A 10320-nucleotide genomic window follows, 5' to 3' on the forward strand; every position below is an offset into this window, starting at 1 on the left:
TGTTTCTCCAATCCAAATAAATATGGAATTACTGGAGTGCCCTGATACCATTATTCGATTTACAAACTGAAAAGAGTATAATCCTTTGTGGGATATTTGTTGTCAAAACAAAATAACCTTTTTATCTGAAGATCCCATGTTTTTGGGGGTCCATCTTGCCTTTCCTTTGATTGGAATCTCTGTTCCTTTCTTATCAAGAAAGGACCTGTTCTAAAGACGGAGTCAATCCTGTAGGACCAACACGTAGGACCCAACTCACATCCAGTGAGTTCTCACATCCTCCAAGTTACTCAGTCTTTGCTCTGGGGTACCACAACAAGGAACCCTTAGAGAACTTTCTCATTGTTTTGTAATTGATTATTCTTTACCTGGGCTGTTGGCTCCTAAAGAACAGAGACAGTTGCTTCTCATTCATTTTTCTCTCGTAGTACCAGCATGGTTGGTCTCTGATGTACAGAGGAGACATGAAGGAAATTTGCTGAAGGTATGACCTTAACTCAACATGCGGTCACCACATATTTTCACACATTCTATGCTTTTTGTTACAGGGTGTCTTTTATTAGCTATAACATGACTCATAGAGTTACAATGAATATTAAGGAAAAGTACAGATTAATTATCTGACAGAACAAAATGTCATGACACTTTCAAAATGATTCATTACAAACAAAAGCAGTCAGAATAAGTACTATAAGTGAAATCCATTCTTTTCAGTGGATATGTTGACAGAAAAAATTAGCCTGGATTATCCTACCACAATAAAGCATATGTTATTTGATTTCCTGTCACAATTAGGGGAATTGATATGTGTAACATTGTTCAACCTACTTTCAACACAAGTAGTTCAAACTAATGAATAGGTATGACAGTGAAAATTATTTGATATTGTATTCCAGCTTTGAAAGATGCTTTGTGCTTCATATTAAAAGTAAAAGGGACAAATAAGTAGGTTATTTATAGACATTTGCCTCTGGGGCACCAATCTTCTATATATTTATTTACCTTATTTTATGAGGATTAGAGTCAAGACTAAATGATGTAAGATCTTATATGAACACCCTTATATTCATCTGAATAAAGTAGAAGCTACAACACTCAAAGTGATGACAAATACTGATTCTTATTTTTAAAAATCCACAAAAAACAAGGTTTTTTAAATCTATTCAGAATAGAAATAAAATCTTTTTAGTGGGTTATATTTATTAGTCTTTCTCTGAATCTGACCTTGCCTTTTAAATTATTTTAAAAATTTCCAACAACAATAAAAAGCTACTTTAACTTTATTTGTATTCTACCTTAATGTACAAATAGATTGTGATGGCGTATATAAAAACTATACAAAATAACTGGTAAATAGATGAAGAGATTGAGACAGAAAAAAAAATTGACAAAAGAAAGAAAATAAATATGGGGGAGCACAAAGAATGTAGTCATAATGGCTTAACTGGTTGTCAGAAAGCCAGCAGGAAGTGCAGAAGGATGGTAAAATAGACAATTATTATTTAATGCCTTTATTGCTAAAATAAATTGAATATATATAATTTGTTGCATACCTGATGCAGTTTATTAGAGTTGAATCTTAACTGTAATATTTTATGAATTATATTACAGTCACAAGTATGTTGAAGAAATAAAAAGTATATTTCTTTGTTCTTTTGGTAGTCTAGTTAAAAGCGGCTATTTCTCTCTCTCTCTTTTTAATGTTATCTCAGAAAACAAAGAATGTGACATTTGTGAAAATATTCCCTGCCCTTTGGGGATATTCTTAGGAGTGAAGTTGCCTGGTGTGCACATATTAAACTTTTAGTATATACTACGAACTGACTTCCAAACAAGTTATATCAATGTATACTTCCACCAACATTGTATGAGAGATTTGACTTCTCCACATCATTGATCCATATACACTTGGTGTATATGGGGGTCTATACTGGTATCTTACTGTACTTTCAATTTGTATGTACTTATGTATGTATGTACATATGCATTTATTTTTAAAGAGAGGTAAGTCTTGTAATATGGATTTGACTGTGGAGAGTACACACAGGGTGCAGACTTACCAGGATTTGGAGCTTGGATATAACAGGGCAATAAGAATCAATGAGGTTGAAAGGCAGGATAACCGAAATAATGGCAATGAGATTTTTAAAGATGGGGATACAGTCAAAGGAGGATTTTGGGGAGAAGATGATAAAGATACTTGAGTTTGAGGTGTAATGATACTTTAGGTGAGATTACCATGGTTTCAGACTTCTCAGAGGATTGCCATTCCTAGATCATTAAAGAGCATAGTGTTTGAAATTAATAATTAATTTTAGCCATTCTGACAGGTGTGAGGTGATAGCTCATTATAGTTTTGACTTGTAGTTCCCTCATGGTGAGTGATGTTGAACATCTTTTCATGGGTCTGTTAGCCATTTTCTACTGTCTTCTTTGGAAAAATATCTATTCATGTCTTCTGCCCAGTTTTAAACTGCATTATTTGTTTTTAGGGTGTTGAGTTTTACAAGGCCTTTATATATTTTGGATACTAACCCTTTATTAGATATGTCATTTGCAAGTATCTTCTCCCATTCTGAAGGTTGTCTTTTAGTTTTATTGTTTCATTTGCTGTGCAGAAGCTTTTTATCTTGATGAAGTCCCAATAGTTTATTTTTGCTTTTGTTTTCCTTGCCTCTGGAGATATGTCCAGTAAGAAGTTGCTATAGTCAATGTCAAAGAGGTCATTGCCTGTGTTTTCCTCTAGGATTTTGATGGTTTCTTGTCTCACATTTAGGTCTTTCATCCATTTTGAATTTATTTTTGTGTATGGTATAAGAAAGTGGTCCAGTTTCATTCTTCTGTGTGTTGCTGTCCAGTTTTTCCAACACCATTTGTTGAAGAGACTTTTTTCCATCGGATATTCTTTCTTGATTTGTCAAAGATTAGTTCACCATACAGTTGTGGGTCCATTTCTGGGTTTTCTATTCTGTTCCACTGATCTATGTGTCTGTTTTTGTGCCAGTACCATACTATCTTGGTGATTACAGCTTTGTAATATACTTGAAGCCTGGAATTGTGATGTCTCCAGCTTTGCTTTTCTTTTTCAATATCGCTTTGGCTATTTGGGATCTTTTGTGGTTCCATACAAATTTTAGGGTTGTTTTTCTAGCTTTGTGAAAAATGCTAATGGTATTTTAATAGGGATTGTATTAAATGTGTAGATTGCTTGGGGCAGTATAGACATTTTCATAACATTTTTTCTCTCAATCCATGAGCATGGGATGTTTTTCCATTTCTTTGTGTCATCTTCAATTTCTTTCATCAGTGTTTTATAATTTTCAGAATATAGATCTTTCACCTCTTTGGTTAGGTTTACTCCTAGGTATCTTATTGTTTTGGGTGCAATTGTAAATGGGATTGATTCCTTGATTTCTCTTTCTGCTGCTTCATTATTGGTATATAGAAATAAAACAGGTTTTTGCACATTGATTTTATATCTTGTGACTTTACTGAATTTGTGTATCAGTTCTAGCAATTTTTTGGTAGAGTCTGTTGGGTCTTCCATATAGAATATCAAGTTGTCTGCAAATAGTGAAAGTTTGACTTCTTCCTTGCTGATTTGGATGCCTTTTATTTCTTTTTGTTGTCTGATTTCTGAGGCTAGGATTTACAGTACTAGTTAAATAACAGAGGTGAGAGTGGATATATCTATCTTGTTCTGACCATAGAGGAAAAGCTCTCAGTTTTTCCTCATTGAGGATGTTAGCTGTAGATCTTTTGTATATGACCTTTATTACAGTGAGGTATATCCCATTTCCCTACTGTGTTGAGGGTTTTTATCAAGAAAGGATTTTGTACTTTGTCAAATGCTTTTTCTGTATCTATTGAGGGGATCATATGGTTCTTTCCTTTATTAATTGGTATATCACACTGATTGATTTGCAAATATTGAACCACCCTTAAATCCCACTTGATCATGGTGAATAATTCTTTTAATGTACTGTTGGATTCAATTTTCTAGTATTTTGTTGAGAATCTTTGCATCCATGTTCATCAGGGTTATTGGTCTCTAAGTTCTTCTTTTTAGTGGAGTCTTTATCTAGTTTTGGAATCAGGGTAATGTTGACTTCATAGAATGAGTTTGGAAGTTTTCCTTCCATTTCTATTTTTTGGAATAGTTTGAGAAGAATAGATATTAACTCTTCTTTAAATGTTTAATAGAATTCCCCTGTGAAGCTATCTGGCCCTGGACTTTTGTTTGTTGGGAGATTTTTTTATTACTGATTCAATTCCTTTGCTGGTTATGGGTCTGTTCAAGTTTTCTATTTCTTCTTGTTTCAGTTTTGGCAGTTTATATTTTCCTAGAAATTTATCCATTTTTTCTTAATTGTCTGGTTGGCATATAATTTTTCATAATATGCTCTTATAATGTTTGTATTTCTGTGGTGTTGGTTGTTATTTCTGCTCTCTCCTTTGTTATTTTATTTATTTAGGTCCTTTCTCTTTTCTTTTTGATAAATCTGGCTAGGGTTTTATCTCTTTTATTAATCTTATCAAAGAACCACCTCCTGACTTCATTGATCTGTTCTACTGGTTTTTGTTTGTTTGTTTCTTTATCATTTATTTCTGCTCTATCTTTATTATTTTCTTCTGCTGCCTTTAAGCTTCATTTGTTGTTCTTTTTCTAGCTCTTTTAGGTGTAAGGTTAGGTTGCTTATTTGAGATTTTTCTTGTTTCTTGGTGTGGGCCTGTATTGCTATATACTTCCCTCTTATGACCACTTTTGCTTCATCCCAAAGGTCTTAGACTGACTGTCATGTTTTCATTTTCATTTGTTTCCATGTATTTTTTAATTTCTTCTTTAATTTCCTGGTGACCCATTCATTCTTTAGTAGGATGTTCTTTAACCACCATATATTTGTGGTCTTTCCAGATATTTTTCTTGTGGTTGACTTTGAGTTTCATAGTATTGTGGTCTGAAAATATGCATGGTATGATCTCAGCCTTTTGTACTTGTTGAGGTCTGATTTGTGACCTAGTACATGATCTGTTCTGGAGAATGTCCCATGTGCACTTGAAAGAATGTGTATTCTGCTGCTTTAGGATGAAATGTTCTGATGATATCTGTTAAGTCCGTCTGGTCCACTGTGTCATCCAAAGCCATTGTTTCCTTGTTGATTTTCTGCTTATGTGATCTGTCCCTTGCTGTAAGTAGGGTATTAAGTCCCTTACTATTATTGTATTATTATCAATGAGTTCCTTTACGTTTGTTATTAAATTTTTTTTTTTATGTATTTGGGTGCTCCCAAGTTGGGGGCATAAGTATTTACAATTGTTAGATCTTCTTATTGGAAAGATCCCTTTATTATGATATAGTGCCCTTCTTCATCTCTTGTTACAGTCTTTGTTTTAAAATCTAATTTGATATAACTGTGTCTACTCCAGCTTTCTTTTGACATCTACTGGCATGGTAAAATTTTCCCCATCCCCTCACTTTCAATCTGCAGATCTAAAATGAGTCACTTTTATAGATGGGTCATATATTTCTATCCATTCTGATACTCTGTGTCTTTTGATTGGAGCATTTAGTCCATTTACATTTAGAGTGATTATTGATAGATATGTATTTGTGCCATTTTATTACTTGTTTTGTCATTGTTTCTGGAGATTTTCTTGTTCCTTTCCAGTCTTTGTCACTTTTGGTTTTTCTTTCCCACTCAAAGAGTCCCCTTTAATATTTCTTGCAGGGCTGCTTTAGTGGTCATGAACTCCTTTAGTTTTTGTTTGTCTGAGAACTCTTTATCTTTCCTTCTATTCTGAATGATAGCCTTGCTGGCTATAGTATTCTTGGCTGCATATTTTTTTCCCATTCTGCATGTCGAATATATCATGCCACTTTTTTCTGGCTTGCCAGATTTCTGTGGAGAGATCTGCTGCTAACCTTATTTGTCTTCCCTTGTCAGTTAGGGACTTCTTTTGTCTTGCTGCTTTTAGGATTTTTCTTTCTTTATCTCTGTATTTTGCAATTTTAACTATAATAGGTTTTAGTATTGGCCTGCTTTTGTTGATTTCGATGGGAGTTCTCTGCCTCCTGCATTTGGATGTCTGTTTCCTTCCCCCAGATTAGGGAAGTTTTCAGCTATAATTTATTCAAACAAACTTTTTGCCCCCTTTTCTCTCCTGTTCTTCTTCTGGGACTCCTGTAATATGAATGTTATTACACTTGATGGAGTCACTGAGTTCCCTAAGTCTACTTCCATGATCCAAGATTTTTATTTACTTCTTGTTCAGCTTTATTATTTTCCATAATTCTGTCTTCTATATCACTTTTTCATTCCTTTTCTTCTTCTATCCTTGTGGTCATCATATCCATTTGGTTTTGAATCTTAGTTATTGCATTTTTCATTTCAGCCTGATTAGTTTTTAGTTCCTTTGTCTGTGGTAAGCATCTCCCTGATGCCTTCTATACTTTTTTCAAGCCCAGCTAGTATCTTTATGATTATTGCTTTGAATTCTGGATCAGAGATATTACTTATATCTGTTTTGATTGGATCCCTTGCCATGACCTTTTCTTATTCTTTCTTTTGGGATGAATTCCTCCATCTTGCATTTTGTCTAGGTCTCTGTCTTATTCTGTGCTTTAGGAAAGCCTGTTATGTTCCTTGCTCCTGAGAGTAATGGCTTTATGAAGAAGAGGTCATATAATAACCAGGGCCTGGAACTTCAGGAAATGTCTCTGGTGGGTGCTGTGTGTACTCTGCTACTGTGTTATGGCTGCTGTACCCCTCAGGTCAGTCCTCTGCAGAGTTTCTCCTTGCCTGCAGTGAGTAGTGTTTGTACCTTGGCCAAAGTGTGGTGTGTTTTAACTAGATGTGCTCTGGTCTGCTTGCTAAGAGAGATCTGATGCTACTTCCACTAGAGCTGAAGCTCTGCAAAACTCTGTGGTCAGTAGACATGGTACATACAGGTGTTTGTGCTGATCTTCCGGGGGAGGGGCCTACTGTGGTGATCATGATGCACACTTGCCCTAGAAAAGCAGTACCAACAGAGTGAAGGGGGATGAGGCTTGGTATAAGCAAGTTAGGCAGCCAGTGTTGGCACTGTGCTTTTTACTGATGTTAGTTAATGCTGAGAGGTAGGGAAGGGAAATGGCATCAGCCGGCTCCTTTGTCCCTAGAGAGGGGAGTTTGTGCTTACTGCTCTCATGGAAGCACTTTCAGAGCAGAGAATAATTTCCCCTTCTGCATCACTGATTTCACACTGTCAGTCTCTGGGTTGCTTGCCTGCCTAGAGCAGTGCATTACGCCTTAGGCTCTACACTAGCCAGGCCTGCTGCCTTTTAAAATTCCAAGCTTTGGGGACTGGTGTGGTGGGGACCTGTGCTGGTTCTCTGGGAAAGAGTCTTGCTGCACTGAGACTGATGCAGGTTTGTCCCAGAAGGGCATTTGTGCCAGAGTGCAGGGGCTTTGGGTTTGGAGCAATATGGCTAAACTGCCGGTGTCCTGGTTAGCTGCCCTCAGCAGGTGTCTCTGCTGAGGGGGAGGGAAATGGTTCCCCTTGGTTTTTTTGTCCCCAGAGAGACAATGCCACCTTTCACAGATGTGCTCTAAAAAGTACAAGCAGTCTCTCCCCTGTGCCCCTTAAGGAATCCTTAGATCCCACAGTCTGCCCAGGGGTTGTTTGCCTGCCTCTGCTCCAGGAGTAGGGCCGCATCCTCAGGTCTCTATCACAGTCAAGCCTGGGACCTCTGAAATTCCAGTCTTTGAGCCCTGCTGGTTGCAAAAACTCATGAAATTCATCCCCTCTTGTTTCCCCAGACCAATGGCTTTGGGGAGGTGTTTTCCTTGTGCTTGTCTCTGCGCACTCCACTCCCTCGCCTTTCTCTGGGACCGGGGATCCCTCCCCTCCACAGCGCCCGTGATCTTTTTCTCTGCCAAACCACTCCTCTGCACTTCCTACTTTCCTCGAAGTGGACTCTTCTTTCCTTCTACTTGTGCAGTTTGTTCTGTCAGCCCTCAGTTCAATTTCTTGAGTATTCAGAATGATTTGATAATCATCTAGCTGTGTTCGAGGAGGAGGCAAGCATAGGGTTCTCCTACTACACTGCCATCTTGGCTCTCCCCTTATTTGTTTTTCTAAGAGTTTTGAAATCTAAAATCACAGAAACAATAATATGTTTAAATTACAGGGAGCATTTCTTTGAAAACATTTACCACTTATATCAAATATCTTAGAAATGTTAATTTTCTTCTGCATTGGTTAAAAATCACCTGCAGCTTTGGCTATGGCTGTGGGTGAGATTTGGCACCCAGAGCCACAGGGGGCCTCGACTCACTGCCCACTCATGGGTGTGGGGAGGTGAAACCCAGGCCTCAACCTGCTTGCCAACCTGTGGGCCTGGTGCCCACCGCATGTGCTCTGGCCTCTGACCCCTGACCCCTGACCATTGACCTTGTGTTCTGCTGACAGGACATTGGTGCCCAATGGTGAGGCCCATGCCACGAGGACTGTGGGGGGAAGGGGAGCTCTGCTCTCAACCCTCAATAAAGCTGTTGGTCTGAAAAAGAAAATGTTAATTTTCTTTCTTTCAGTATTACAACTCAATCCTAAGGAAATTTTCAAAATGCAAAGATTTTATTAAAAAGGTATTCAAATTAAGGTGTTGTTTCTTTAGCTAAATTATAGTACATTTAACCCATAGAAAAATACTGATGATATGATGTTTAATAATAAGGAATCAAATGGCATAACCAGTACCAAAATTTAAACACTACCTGTCTTTGGGGCGCCTGGGTGACTCGGTTGGTTAAGCATCTGCCTTCGGCTCAGGTCATGATCCCAGGGTCCTGGGATCCAACCCTTCATTGGGCTCTCTGCTCAGCCAGGAGCCTGCTTCTCTCTTTGCCCCTACCCCCTGCTCCTGCACACACACACTCTCTCTCTGTAAAATAAATAAAATCTTTAAAAATAAATAAATAAACCATACCTGTCTTTGGTTGGTTTATTATAAATGACTTTTATTTTCTTCTTTATATTTTTCTGTATTTTAAATTTTATTTTAAATGAATTTAAATTTTAAAACCATTTATTTACTTTATCAAAAAATAAATATTATTTGAAAATGTCTTCATAAAACTATTTTGCTGACTCTCAAACTTCTGAAAGGAAATTAACCAAGAACTTCACTTTTCAGGATCATAGATTGAGGGAAAAAAAGAACAGTGCATCATAATTAGAATTTAAAAAATTATCTTAGAATAAATGCCATTCCAACTTGATATTTGAAATGTTTCTCTATATTAGTATTCTCAAACTTCAGTATTGATTATAATTATCTACCTTTAAAAAATATATTATAGGGGTGCCTGGGTGGCACAGCGGTTAAGCATCTGCCTTCGGCTCGGGGCGTGATCCCGGCGTTGTGGGATCGAGCCCCACATCAGGCTCTTCCTCTATGAGCCTGCTTCTTCCTTTCCCACTCCCCCTGCTTGTGTTCCCTCTCTCGCTGGCTGTCTCTATCTCTGTCAAATAAATAAATAAATAAAATCTTTAAAATATATATATATATTATAAAATTTTGAGAATTATTATAACTTTTTTTAATTTAGGAAATTATTGTAGGTTTTTTTGTTTTGTTTGTTTTTGTATGAGTGAGAGTCACTTTTAGGGAAAATACTTTGTTAGTGACTCCAAAATGGATAATGTTTATCATTCTGGAAATTTTGATTGTTATTTTTGATTTTCATGTCACAATACAAGTTAGAGTATCATGTTTCTAAAGTGCTGAGGCTTGAGTATTTTGCCATAAAGTAATTAAGTATAGCTGATTACACACAGAGCAGGTTACAAACTTTCTCCGTAGTCTCAGATACTCTATGTCCTTGACTTTCTCTTCAGTGCCTGGGATGTCCTGATAGCCTAGGCTTACTGATCCCTTACTTAGTTTCCTCAGTGAGACAGGGTTGCTGACAGGTAGATTAACTTGTTCTGGGCTTAAAAGGATTTGTCTTTTGATTTGGAATGGGGCTCTCCTTACTTCTTGTAGGACGGTGGTTCCTGAAAGAGAGTAAACTAACCAACACAAATAGTGTACTTAATCTTCATTTGTCAAAGCTGTGGGTGCTCTGCTTCTTTGATTTACATAATAAAAAGTTAAATAAATTTCTGCAAAATTCAATTTCTACAAATTTTCTATTTTTAAGTTGTGCAAAGAAGTTTTTATAACTTAGTTGGTAATAATAAGTAAGAAAAACAGTTCAGTGTTTATTTGAAATCTGCTGTAGAATAACATTATTTGCCTTATTCATATATTCCTTTTCCTTCCAATTTATCTACACC

At 36.7% G+C, this 10320-nt stretch overlaps 1 non-coding gene across 1 annotated transcript; it reads left to right on the plus strand.

Annotated features, from left to right (window-relative positions):
- The first annotated feature begins 8236 nt into the window (after positions 1-8236).
- On the plus strand, positions 8237-8363 carry LOC121102356. The gene has a single exon (XR_005834471.1). It is a non-coding gene; the product is annotated as a small nucleolar RNA ACA64 (small nucleolar RNA).
- The last annotated feature ends 1957 nt before the right edge of the window (positions 8364-10320 follow it).

Source organism: Ursus maritimus, unplaced genomic scaffold (assembly GCF_017311325.1).
Source record: "Ursus maritimus isolate PB19 unplaced genomic scaffold, ASM1731132v1 scaffold_13, whole genome shotgun sequence".
In the NCBI taxonomy this organism is placed as follows: Eukaryota; Metazoa; Chordata; class Mammalia; order Carnivora; family Ursidae; genus Ursus; species Ursus maritimus.